A 14,883-nucleotide genomic window follows, 5' to 3' on the forward strand; every position below is an offset into this window, starting at 1 on the left:
ATCCAGGAATTGAACTCATCTCTGCACCAAGCGGACCTAATAGACATCTATAGAACTCTCCACCCCAAGTCAACAGAATATACATTCTTCTCAGCACCACATCGCACTTATTCCAAAATTGACCACATAATTGGAAGTAAAGCACTCCTCAGCAAATGTAAAAGAACAGAAATTATAACAAACTGTCTCTCAGACCACAGTGCAATCAAACTAGAACTCAGGACTAAGAAACTCAATCAAAACCGCTCAACTACTTGGAAACTGAACAACCTGCTCCTGAATGACTGCTGGGTACATAACGAAATGAAAGCAGAAATAAAGATGTTCTTTGAAACCAATGAGAACAAAGATACAACATACCAGAATCTCTGGGACACATTTAAAGCAGTGTGTAGAGGGAAATTTATAGCACTAAATGCCCACAAGAGAAAGCAGGAAAGATCTAAAATTGACACTCTAACATCACAATTAAACGAACTAGAGAGGCAAGAGCAAACACATTCAAAAGCTAGCAGAAGGCAAGAAATAACTAAGAAAATTACTTTCATAAGAAAAAACAATCTGAATGTAATGGCAAAACAGAAGTCAAACACTACATTCTGCCAATCATTTTGACCAGCAATGATAATTTTCAAAGGTAACGAATCTGGATAAGTGGACAATAAGAAGGACAGACATTTAATGGTAACATCTTTTTGGACATTGATGTTAGTGTCATTAATAGTTTTAACTTGTGAAACGTGAGTATCACACAGGTTCCAAAGGGAATGTGCTATATCTCAGTTACAAAGAGAATGTTAAAATAACAAAGACAGTCACTTGGAAAGAAAATGATATACTGGGAAAGGTAGTTATTCAGAAGGACGATAAAGTCTGATTTTCTCTCATAGCCTAAATGTCACTTAGGTAACTAAAAGTGTTGATGGTACATATCTTTGGGATAGTATGAGAAAGAAATTTTACAGAATGTTGGCCCTATCAAATTAAGAAATACAAGTTATTTAGGAAGAGGAATATGGTTGAAATATTTTGATGTTTCACTCACATCCTAATTTTATATTTGGTGAATTAAACACATTAAAAAAAACTGTAAATTTGGCTGGGCGCGGTGGCTCAAGCCTGTAATCCCAGCACTTTGGGAGGCCGAGACAGGCGGATCACGAGGCCAGGAGATCGAGACCATCCTGGCTAACACGGTGAAACCCCGTCTCTACTAAAAACTACAAAAAAACTAGCCGGGCGAGGTGGCGGGTGCCTGTAGTCTCAGCTACTCGGGAGGCTGAGGCAGGAGAATGGCGTAAATCCAGGAAGTGGAGCTTGCAGTGAGCTGAGATCCGGCCACTGCACTCCAGCCTGGGCGACAGAGCAAGACTCCGTCTCAAAAAAAAAAAAAAAACAAAAAACAAAAAACAAAAAAACTGTAAATGTGATGAAAATAATCCACAAAGCTAAGCATCAACAGTTGTTGCCCATGAAGCAATAATTATAATTATTAGCTGGTTTATTATTTTTCAGGAGTTTTACATGCTTTGTATGTAATGTTACCCCTGTATCACAAATGAGTAAACCAATGCATAATGAAGTTAAATCCAAGTTCATATAGCTTGCAGGTGGCAAGGCTGACACTGGTATTCAGATGTGTGACACCTCAACCTGGGATTTCTCCTAATCTCTCAAATTCATAGTAGATCTAATGAAATTGAGTGTGACAGGTGCTAAAATAAATGAATGATTATATTGTATATATAAGTATGTGACCTTATATATATATATTATAGATATAAATATGTGACAGGTGCTATGTGACCTTGAGAAAATTATGTGATTTTTTTCAGTTTCGGTTTACTAATCAGCAAAGAGGGAATGCAGAAACCTATCTAACAAAGTAATGTATTTGTACCTATAAATTTAACTCGTTCATGCAAATACTCTCTATCTGTATAAAATGCAATATATTCATATATATATGAATATATATAGTATTTGCATGAATGAGTTAAATTTACAGGTACAAATATATATAATAACATTTATTTATTTTTGCACCTGTCACGCTCAATTTCATTAGTATATACATATTTTTCTCTTCTAGAATAACAGAGTTCTAGAAGAGACCGGTTTATATATATATAGTTTGTATATATAAGCAGTTTATATATATTGCCACCTGTCAAACTCGATTGCATTAGCATATAAAAACTTTTTTTCTAGAACAACACTGTCCAATAAGGAAGTTGCTATACACATTTGGCTATTTTGAGCACTTGAAAGGTGACTAGTGTGCTTGAGGAACTGGATTTTTAATTTTATTTCCTCAAATATAAAATGGCATATCATTCAGTTATTAGAAAACTTTTGAGTATGTTTTGAACAGCTTTGATATGTACATCAGTTTTTCAACTGCACATTGTGTTAAGTGTAAATAAATGTTAAATATTCTAATGAAATTTGAACATGCAAAGCCATTGTGCTGTAAGTATACGGTTAACCCTGGATTTCAATTTATGTTAATACATGGTCTGTTGTAATACATTTGGCCAATAGGATGTTAGGTAGATTTGGAAGAACACAATGTCTGGATTACTCAATCTGTTCTCTCTTCCGACTTTGGTTTATGAGCTGAACAATAAATTATCTCATGGTAAAATTATCAAGTGAAGCTCAAAGATAATAGTGGTCACAATAGTCACCATACAAAATTACAGGAGAAGTATAAGCAAGTATGCTGGAACAATAATTTTTTTTTTTTTCTTTTTTTTTGAGACAGAGTCTCGCTCTGTCGCCCAGGCTGGAGTGCAGTGGCACGATCTCGGCTCACTGCAAGCTCTGCCTCCCGGGTACACACCATTCTCCTGCCTTAGCCTCCCAAGTAGCTGGGACTACAGGCGCCTGCCACCACGCCCAGCTAATTTTTTGTATTTTCAATAGAGACAGGGTTTCACCATGTTAGCCAGGATGGTCTCATTCTTCTGACCTCATGATCTGTCCTCCTTGGCCTCCCAAAGTGCTGCGATTACAGGTGTGAGCCACCACGCCCAGCCAGTAATATTATTTATGAATGCAAGTATTAATATGTTTACAAAAACTATTAAAGTTTATTGATACATAATATTTGTACATACTTATAGGGTACATGTGATATTTTGTTACATGCATGGAATGTATAAATGATAAATACTTGAGGTGATAGATATCCTAAATACCCTGAGGTATTTATCATTTCTATGTGTTGGGAACATTTCAAATCCAGTCTACTAGTTATTTTGAAATATACACTGTTGTATCTAATTATATAGTCATCCTACTCTGGTATCGAACATTAGAACTTACTCCTTCAATCTGAGTGTATGTACCCATTAAACAACCTCTCTTCATTCCATCTGCACACCCTTACCAGTCTCTGGTATCTATCATTCTAATCTCTAGCTCTATGAGATCAAGTTTTTTAGTTCCCACATACGAGTGAGAACATGTGGTATTTGTCTTTCTGTGCCTGCTTATTTTATTTATAATAATGACCCCCAGTTCCATGTATGTCATTGCAAATGGCTTTATTTCATTCCTTTTTATGGCCAAATAGCATTCCATTATGTATATAAAACCTGTTTTCTATTTATCTGTTGATGGTCTCTGAAAAAAATGTGAACTTTATGGCCCTTTTTAAATTGAAGTATCAAGCAAAGTACATAAGTTATAATTACAGCTTAAAGACTTGTTACAGAAGTAGTATACCATGATTCCATATCCAGAAAAAGACAGTATGTTACCAGCAACCAGGAAGCCTCCATCAAGCCCTATGGTATCATAAACTCTTCCCACCTCCTCAAAGGTAACATGTATCCTGAGTTCCAATGCTGCAGATTAGTGTTGCTACATTTTTAAGCTGATGTAAGTGAAACTTTTATATATGCAGTTTTTAAACTGGCTTGTTTCACTGGATACTATATTTATGAGGTTCACTGTATTGCATATAGCATTACTTCATTAATTTTCATTGCTGGGTAAAATTACTTTGTACAAACATACCACATTTTACATATTCTACTGTTCAGAAAATTTGAGGTGTTTCCAGTTTGGAAGCATTACAAATAATTCATCTATGAACATAAATTGTACATATATTTTTGCATATATATGCAAGCTTTTGTATTAGGTATGTACCTAAGAATAGAATTTCTTAACCATTGGGTATATGCATATTTAGCTTTCAAGATATTAACAAAGGATTTTCCAAAGTTGTGTAAATTCACATTCTCACGAGTAGTAAATGAATGTACAAACTGCTTCATATCTTCTTGTATACTTGGTTGTTAAACTTTTTAATTTGAGCCTTTCTGGTAGCTGTAAAATGTCATCTCTCATTTTTCAGTTGTATATGCTGATGATTAATGAAGTTGAATACTATTTCAGTTGTTACTGGCCATTAAAATGAACTCTTCCGTGAAATGCCTATTTTTCTACTGGATTTTCTATATTTCTCTTCGTGATTTATTTTAGTTTAAAATATATATATTCTGGATATTCTTTGTTGTTTATCTCTGTTACATTTTTCTTTTTGAATGGGTACCTTGCCTTTTTACCCCTTAATGATACATTTTTTCAGAAACAGAAGTTTAAATTTAACATATTTCACTTCAGTATTTTCTCTTATTTTTAATGTACTTTTGTTCTCAGTTTAAAAATAAGACTGTCTACTTTAAAATTCTGAAGCTATGGTCCTGGGTTGCTATATAGGAACTTTTTGTTTTACCTTTCATATTATAATCCACCTATTATTACAAGTATGAGAAAGGGATGAATGTCCATATTTTCTCATATAGATCCTACTGAAACAACAAGTTGACACTGTAGAATGTTGAAGAAAGGATGGTCTTACTGCTAAGCTTTTCAATAAGATCATCCTTTCCTCAATATTCTATGGTGCTGCCTTTGACAAAAATATTGTAAATAAAATGCCTATACATGCATGGATCAGTTTTTGGACTCTCATCAGTTGTATTTCTCTACTTGCCTATCCTCATGCTAATACCACATTGTTTTAATTACTATAGCATTATAATAAATTTTAATATCTGGTAACATTATTTTTTTGAGATGGAGTTTCCCTGTTGTTGCCCAGGCTGGAGTGCAGTGGCGAGATCTCGGCTCAGTGCAACATCCGCCTCCCTGGTTCAAGCAATTCTCCTGCCTCAGCCTCCTGAATAGCTGGGTTTACAGGTGCCCACCACTATGCCTGGCTAATTTTTTTGTGTTTTGAGTAGAGACAGAGTTTCACCATGTTGGTCAGGTTGGTCTTAAACTCCTGACCTCAGGTGATCCACCAGCCTTGGCCTGCCAAAGTCTTGGGATTACAGGCATGAGCTACGATGCCTGGCATGTATCTGGTAATACTGTAAAAGAAAACTTGCACAGACAGTTAAACAGGCAAGAAAGACTTTATTCCAGACTACAGAAATATGGATCAAGACTATTGCCATAGGGGAGAGAGATGGAAATTGTTTCCAATGAAAGAAAGGCAGGAAAGATTTTAAGCACTGGGGAGAGCTAGTAGAAAACTACTGGAAGATGTTAGGGGGTTAGAATGGTGATTAGGCCATCTATGATTGTTAATTGGCGCTTAATGAAGTTAGGCTCCTACCCTCCCACAGAGACTGGGAGAGATAGGCGTGCTATCATTAACAATTATGTTTCAAAGAGATGGCTCCTAGGTCCTTGAGAAAGGTATTCTCGGGTTGTAGAAGATTTACGTCTCAAAGAGGCAGAGAATATGTTTAGGGTTGCAAGTTTTCTTAAAAAGTGTTATATGTATATATATTTATATATATAATATTTATATATATATAATATATATTATATTTTTATATATTATATATAATATATATAATTATATATAAATATTATATATTTATAAATTTATATAAATAATTTATATATTTATAATATAAATATATATAGTTGTTCTTAGAAAAGAGAGGTCAGGAGCCTACAGTTAAATAAAAACCTGTCTAGAGTTTAGTTACATTAAGTTTGTTTTGGTCACTTGGTCAATAAAAGCCATTTTATTTTCTTCCTTTTTAAAGATTATCTTGACTGCTTTTGGCCATTTCGATCTCCATATGAATTTTAAGAACAGCTTGTGGCCGGGCACGGTGGCTCAAGCCTGTAATCCCAGCACTTTGGGAGGCCGAGACGGGCGGATCACGAGGTCAGGAGATCCAGACCATCCTGATTAACACGGTGAAACCCCTTCTCTACTAAAAATACAAAAAAACTAGCCGGGCGAGGTGGCGGGCGCCTGTAGTGTCAGCTACTCGGGAGGCTGAGGCAGGAGAATGGCGTAAACCCGGGAGGCGGAGCTTGCCGTGAGCTGAGATCCGGCCACTGCACTCCAGTCCGGGCGACAGAGCAAGACTCCGCCTCAAAAAAAAAAAAAAAAAAAAAAAAGAACAGCTTGTGAACCCTGTCCCCCAAAAGAATCTGTTGTGGTTTTAATTGGATTTCGTCTATTCTCTGGATCAACTTGTACAGAATTAACATTTTAATTACATAAAGTCTTTCAATCCATGAACATGGAATAGCCTTTCATTTAGTTAGGCCTTTATTTTCTCTCAGTAATGTTTTATAGTTTTTAAAGTAAAGGCTCTTAAACTTCCTCTAAGATGTATTTCTCGGTTTTTTTTATATTTTTGCTGTTATGAATATATTTTTGAAATTTCATTTTCTATTTGTGCTGATATGAAGAAATACAATTGATTTTTTTCTTGGTCTTGTATCCAGAGACCTTGCTACATGTACTTAATAATTTGAATACATTGTCTATAGTGTTATTCAGATGTACATATATAGGTTGTTTTTGAGTAATGACAGTTTTCTTTCTCATTTTCCAGTTATTTTTCACGTTATTAATTTTCCCTGACATATTGTACTGTATAAATACTCTAGTACAATGGGAATATTGTGGTTATTTCTCATTTTAAGTCTCAGAGGCAAGACCTTTAATAAATCATCATTAAGTATGATCTCTCCTGTAGGTTTGTTGTAGGTACCTTCTGTTCTTAATATTCTAAGAGGTTTTATTACTGGATGCCAAATTTTATATATATTTCCAGAATCATTTGAGATAGTCATATGTGTTTTCTTATTTATTCTGCCATATGTCAAATCACATTGCTTAGTTTTCTAATGTTAAAGCCTTTCTTCCTGAAATGAACTAAACCTGGATAAGACGTGTAATCTTTTTTGTGTATTGCTAGATTTTCTTTGATTCATAGTTATTCCTTTATGTCCATGAAAGTGGCCTGTTATTTTCCTTTCTTGCAATATGCTTGCTAGGTTTAAGTACCTGATTACGCAGGCTTGGGAACTTGCTTCATAACTGGAATGTGCAAATAGGAAACTTTTAAATTAACATTTTTTATGTATTTAATACACATAAAAATGTCCATTTTTAATTGGAATTTCAAAATTGCATATTTCCAGATTTTCCATTTTGGAGTCAGCTTGAATCATTTGTGTTTTTCTAGGAACTGGTCTATTGTATCTAAAATTACAGATGTATTCAGATAAAGTTCTATTTAGTCCCTATGGTATTTAATAGTATTTTATTAGTTAGCATTGTTTGAAATTGAGAAAAATGTGACATGAACAAAGAATTTCTAACCTCTCTGGAGAAAGCAAATGATCTAGTGATCGTCAGTCTGTTTTTCTACATAGTAACCAGAGCAGGAGTCAAGTTGCCCTGTTCTTTCCAGCACAGGCTCTTCATTTAGCCACAGTCCCCATTACTACCCATTCTCTTACACCTACATTATTTTATGCATTTTATTAGATATGTACGTTAGAATTTGTGATTTCTTGTGGATGAAAAGTTGTGATGTCAAGATGTAGCATGAGACATAGAGGGATATTTATTTTCTATGCCCTTACTTTTAAATAAGATACCTATTGGAGCCCGGACTCAGTGGCTGATGCCTGCAATCCCAGCAGTTTGGGAGGCCGAGGTGGGCAGATCACTTGAGGTCAGGAGCTTGAGACGAGACCGGCCAACATGGTGAAACCCTGTCTCTACTAAAATACAAAAATGAGCCAGGTGTGTGGTGCCTCACACCTGTAATCCCAGCTACTTGGGAAACTGAGGCACAAGAATCCCTTGAACTTGGGAGGTGGAGGTTGCAATGAGCCCAGATCGTGCCACTGCTCTCCAGCCTGGGGGACAGAAAAAGACTCTGTCTCAAAAAAAGAAAAAGAAAAAAAAGATACCTATTGGAACATGACCTGGTGTTTAAAAATGTAAAGGTAAAAGATTTTCAACTCTTATACAAAACATAAGCTTTATCAACTGTAGAAAAAATGCAAAAAAAATTATAATTTAGTGTCCTTCTAAAATGTTTAACTTTGTTCTGTATTAAAATTCTATCATGTTCCAGATTTATCACATCTGGAATAAAGGCTGGTTTTTTTATTGAGTGAGCTCTAAAGTCTTACTATCACAAGCATCTCAGTAATTCATCACAGTTTTAAGAGCACTTTCACATTTACTTATCTACCTGACCCTAGCAGTTACCTGGCCAGGAGAGTCGGTACTATTATCTCCATTTCACTGGTGAGAAAACTAAAGCACAGCAAGATTGAGTTTGTTCACAGATGTTATGAAGTTGGACAACAGTAGAACTGAAGTGAGAATGCAAGTTTATATTTTATGTAATGGTTAGCAGATTCAAAGATCCAAAAAGATGATTCTAAGCCAAAAATGGGGGGGGGGAAGCCACCTATTGATAACTACAGTGGTAGTATTCAGCTTTGGGACATTTGTGCAAGACATGAATCTCAAAGGTAAGGAGCCTACCTCAACGAGCTCAGAGTCTGCGAGGTATAAAATGCTAAGAGGAAACCTCCTGGTACCAAGGAATGCCTGGGAATGTGATGAATGCTGGAAAGAAGACTGTTATGCTGGAATGCTCCTTAGAACTCCTGCTCTTTATTTTCTGGTATCCCAACTGAATAGACTGGTGGGAGATGGAGAGTACAGAGTTTATTAAGCTGCCAAAAAAACATTAAATAATATCCTGCAAATAATAACAGCAGTGACAACAACAAAAAGGCTTTTCCAGATTTATTCATTAGCGCTTTGTGTACTCAAACAAGTAAGTGATATATGAAAGTGACTGAAATAGCGTAGAGAAGAACATGCTTCTTCAAGTTAAAATCTCACTACACTTTGAGCACAATTGCAAAGGCAGACTTTAATTAACAACTCAGTCATACTTACTTTTTAAAAATAAATCTTGGCAAAGGCCACATGTTCTTAATCTGGAAGTGCAAGTATTTTCTGATGTTTTATGATTAAACAAATATAGAGTTACAATGTGAAATGTTTTTGAATCAAGTTATAAGCTTCAAATCCTTGTCAAGCAGATTAGATAAAATGTTAAATCTAGTCAAACTTCTGCTAAAACAAAATATGAAAAGACTCCAAAGGGATTCAGCATCCGGATGTCTCATTGTAGGTTGTGTAGCACAAATTAGAAGGCATATCTTTTATAATGAATGCTCTACTGAGTGAAGACCGTTATGAACGAGCATGAACTTGTAGCCAAATGGATCTGAGGTCAAATCCCAGGCACTCAGTACTGTGACTTCTGTGACTTTAGACAAGTTACTTAACCAGTCTGTCAGTTTCTTCATCCGTAACCTGCCCCTTTGGAAGTGACAGCTAAAAGTTCCTTGAGTTCAGACACAAGATTATTACAGGATCATTTAAATAGAAGTAAGAATTATACTTTCAAAAAACACTTCCAGTAATTGTTTCATAACTCATCAAAATATCTGTCCTGTACCATATGTTAGTAAAGATATAAGGTACACCATTTTATAGTATGTTGCTCCAGTTAAGTTTGTAGAAGCGTGTAAAACTGAGAACCAAACCATACCCTTGGCTAAATGCTATTCAGTAGGACTCTGCCACATTTCTAGCCTCATAATGGATTTTTGTTGTTCTCAGTGGTTTTTGATGTGATTTCCTTTTCACCATCAGTAAGATTAAGTTGCTTATACTTTTTAACTGCATAGTTGTTGATAAAGTAAGAAGGAAAAATCAAGAAATAAGTGATTTTCACAAGGCTCATTACACACAAAATTCATTTAGCGGAGGAGTGTATTATAGGGTCTTAACCTACAATGAAATAAGATGGGTTGTTTTTGGTTTCTCTTTTATAAAGCCCTGTTGCTGATGCATTGTGTGGTCCATGGCACAAAATTGTTTCCACCTTAGTGGATATATGCCTGGGAACACTCTATGTATTAATGCCAGTACTGATGGGCACAGTTTAGGTTTCATTTTCTGTCCCTGGTTCCCATAAATTCAAGGGTCACCATACTTAAGATTTACCTCCCAGGCTTGTCAAATTTTCCTCAGTTACCTTTATCCAAATGTTCTTTTAGTAGCCATATTTCACTTTTGTATTGAAATGGCAACTCAACCAAACAAAGGAATTCAGATGAGAAATGTCCTTGGCACATATAACAATATGAGATGTGAATTAAATGGGAGGAAAAAATCCTCCCCATTGTGGATCTGAGAATGGACGATAATGGAGTTGTGATTTAGTCCATGAAAATATGTTAGACAAAGTGAGCTGACCTTTAGCTTCACTTACTGCTGAGACAAAATGAGAACATAAATAAAAATTAACTTCTTTTACCATTTTGTGAGAGTTTATCATTCATTGGTTTTACATTTATGTGTATAATGTTTATCTAGCTCTATAAAAATGCATTATTGCTAAAAGCTCAAGGGATTCCTGTACGTAAATAGAAACTCAGAGAAACACTGAGCTGAAGTTACATATTCTTTTTTCTCTAGAGGTTTCTAATCCTAATACAGTGGTTCTTTAAAAAAAAATATTAGCCCCATTTGATCCAATTTCTTACACTTGTCTAGCAATTTTTTTAAAGCCATTCAGGCAATGATAGGAACCAGCATCTTTGATTCTAGAGCTGAGGGATAGTCTTTCAATTGTTTTGCTTCATTCTTTGTAATTCAAATTAACGCCAATATTGCTAAGCAATAAATAGGTAAATCCATAAATTTAAGCACTTGGTGTACATCTATTTATACTTGTACATATGACATCACAAAAATGTACGGGCAGATGTGTACAGCGTATGAGCAAGTAATTTCTATTTCACTTATCTACTTACACTGAGATCAGTAGAAAGCACTATGCCTACATTGCTACAGAAGTGACTTAGTTTCAGTTCATTGAGTATCTTCTAAGAGTAACATAGGTTTAAAGCAATAGAATATGTTACTAAAGGATATGTATGCTCTCTCGTGTTGGAAACCTTTAAAGAATGTACTTGAAGACTAAACATCTATTTGTAAAGATCTAATGGGTGCCTTTCCAGAATGAATACAGAAAATAGATGACCCTTGGCAGTTCTCAGATTTGATGTAAGAACCATGATCAAGCAAAATGTAAACAACGACCACCTCTTAAATAACTTGTTTCAAATCAATAATACTTTCCAATACATACTCTTGTTTAGTATTTGCAATTCTTTAAGGGGTTGGTATTATTTTCTTCGACAGACATTTAGACATGTATTTCTTGAAAATAATCCATCTCTCTTAAATGTCTTTTGTATTACTCCTTTGTGAGGGCTATCATTAAAAAATAACATGGACTGGTGGCTTAAACAATAAAAACTTATTTTCTCACCATTCTGGAGGCCAGAAGTTCAAGACCAAGGTACTGGCAAGGGTCGGTCTCTTGTGAGGCCCCTGTCCTTGGCTTGCAGATGAATGCCTTGTTCCTGCGTCCTCACGTGGTCTCTCCTCTGTGTTGTACACATCCCTGGTGTTTTGCTGTGTCCAAATGTCCTCATAAGGATGCCCATCATATTGGAATAGAGCAACCCCAATAGACTTATTGTAACTTAACGTCTATTTAAAGTCACTATCTCCAAATATGGGCACATTCTGATATAGTAGGTGGGACATAGGGCTTCAACATGGATTTCAGGGGACACTATTCAGTCTGTAACATCTTCTGTTTATATTTGGCATATCCAGATAGTTGATACATATTTGTTATATAGTAAATTAATTACCAATGAATGAATGCATTGATGGCTCTCGTCACCCAGCGTGGTGGCTCAAGCCTGTAATCCCAGCACTTTGGGAGGCCAAGACGGGCGGATCACGAGGTCAGGAGATCGAGACCATCCTGGCTAACCCGGTGAAACCCCGTCTCTAGTAAAAAAAAAAAATACAAAAAACTAGCCGGGCGAGGTGGCGGGCGCCTGTAGTCCCAGCTACTCGGGAGGCTGAGGCAGGAGAATGGCGTGAACCTGGGAGGCAGAGCTTGCAGTGAGCTGAGACCCGGCCCCACTGCACTCCAGCCTGGACGGCAGAGCGAGACTCCGTCTCAAAAAAAAAAAGATGGCTATCATTAACTGTAAGCTAAATATTAGCTGAATCACAAACTTGCTCCGATAAATTATCAAAATTATCTATAATCATTATTTGGATACAAAGGACACTTTTAGTGGCATTTTTAAAATAGTTGTCTTAAATAGGTTGCCTGTATACCCAAAAGAGTGTTTATAGCAATCCCTCCCTCCCTCCCTTATCCATGGTTTTGCTCTCCTTGGCTTCAATTACTGGCAGTCAGCCATGGTCAGAAAATATTAAATGGAAAATTCCAGAAATAATTCATAAATTTTAAATTGCATGCCGTTTTGAGTAGCATGATGAAATATTGTGCCATCCCACCTGTGTCCCACCCAGGACTGAATCACCCCTTCGTCCAGCGTCTTCATGCTGTCAATGCTCCCCACCCATTACTTATTACCTGTCTAGGTTCTTAGATCCACTGTCATGGTACCGCAGTGCTTGTGTTCAAGTCACCCTTATTTTACGTAGTCATGGCCCCAAAGTGCAAGAGTAGTTATGTTGGCAGTTCACATACGCCAAAGGAAAACTGTAAAGGGTTTTCTTTATGTGAAAAGGTGACAATTCCCAACTTAATAAGGCAAAAAAATCATACGCTGGGGTGGCTCAAAATCTGTGGTAAGAACAAATCTATCTGTGAAATTGTAAAGAAAGAAAAATAAATTCGTAAATACTATGTATAGGGTTTTGTAGTAGCTGCAGTTGTAGGCACCCACCTGAGGATTTTGGAGCATATCCCATGCGGATAAAGGAGAACTACCATGTTAGTTTGTTGTGACTCATTCGGTGCAGAAAACTGCAATATTATATGCATCACATTAATACATCTCAGAGTTTCAATAAATGTGAAAATCTTATGCAACCTGGAATAGGAGATCTTTATTTGGATTTGTATTCCCACTAAAATCAATTATGCATTTCCACCTATGGGGTTACAGGCTTAAAATACTGCTTCAGTGGACACTATGTGTCTTGTAGTACTAGAGAGAAGATGCTGTATATACTTGGAAGTCTCTATTTTGTTTATGAATATGATGCTGTAGCTTGAGTTTGCCCCTTCTTCCATTGACTGTCTTCTTCACTGGAGTTGATGGGCCACAATAAATTTCCCACATTTTGACTTTTAAGATCTGCATCATCACATCAGGCAGATGGTATAGTTTATACTTACGAGATAAGATTTTCTCCATTTGAAGCTTTTTTCTCCCACAACTAATCTATTAACCATTTTGTTACTTGCCATTTTACCTGACAAGTACTGACAGGGTCACTAGGAAGTTCACTAAAGAAATTCAAGTATGTTTTAGAAAAAACCTACATATACGCATTCATAATAATTAGGTGGTTGAAGTTATTGAATTCATTGATTTAAGGTTGCCACATTTCCTGTGGGTGTTTCACATCACTGAGAGCTATGGCTTTTATTGTAAACATAATTCAAAATAAGTTGAGTAGAAAGTGAAACTACAAAAAATAAAAACCGGTTACATTATGCTGAAAGCAATAACATTGATATTTATGAAGAAAAACTGAAAACTCACTTGTGACTGAGCTGCATATAAGTACAAGATGATTTTAATACGGTACGAAAATGTTGACTGCCTTCTGTTTATGCGTGTATATTTTTTAAGGGGTGGTAGATGAAACAATTTAAGAAACGTGACTCTCCAAGTCACTTAGAAATAGGTGGATTAGGGCCAGGTGCAGTGACTCATGCCTGTAATGCCAACACTTTGGGAGGCCGAGGCAGGTGGATCACCTGAGGTCAGAAGTTCAAGACCAGCCTGGCCAAGATGGCGAAACCCCGTCTGTACTAAAAATACAAAAATTAGTCAGACATGGTGGCGGATGCCTGTAATCTCAGCTATTGGGGAGGCTGAGGTAGGAGAATTGCCTGAACCCAGGAGGTGGAGGTTGTAGTGAGCTGAGATAGTGCCATTGCACTCCAGCCTGGGTGACAAGAGCAAATCTCTGTCTCCAAAAAACAAACAAACAAACAAACAAAAAAAACAGTGGGTTGTTTTCATGATGCTACTTTCATTTGCATTGTTTAAATCATGTGTTAATATCCTCTAGATGGGTTAATACACATACATAGTATCAAGTAACATAGAAATTATGAGACTTATCTTAGACAATAGATTTTTCAAAAATATGAGTTATAAACATTTTTCTAGCTCTAATGCTATATAAAATAAAGCATGTCAATATTTTATGATTTCTAGCTTTAAAGGTCCAACATATATGAGAAAATAAGTTTCTTATTTATGTGAAAAAGTCACAAAAAGTTGAAATTTCAGGCTATAAAGTGCATCGTAATGAGGTTGAGCTGAATACCATTTTTTAAATGCTTCCTTTGCATAGAAAGTATCACAATACGTGTTTTCCTTCCAAAAATCATTGGTAGTTGGTATATGTTACATATTAAA

At 36.0% G+C, this 14,883-nt stretch overlaps 1 protein-coding gene across 1 annotated transcript in view; it reads left to right on the plus strand.

Moving 5' to 3' along the window:
• DMD (dystrophin) overlaps positions 1-14,883 on the plus strand; it is a 2,292,995-nt gene that overhangs the window by 773,249 nt on the left and 1,504,863 nt on the right. The window lies entirely within an intron of this gene.

This window comes from Piliocolobus tephrosceles, chromosome 12, assembly GCF_002776525.5.
Source record: "Piliocolobus tephrosceles isolate RC106 chromosome 12, ASM277652v3, whole genome shotgun sequence".
NCBI classification, from domain to species: domain Eukaryota; kingdom Metazoa; phylum Chordata; class Mammalia; order Primates; family Cercopithecidae; genus Piliocolobus; species Piliocolobus tephrosceles.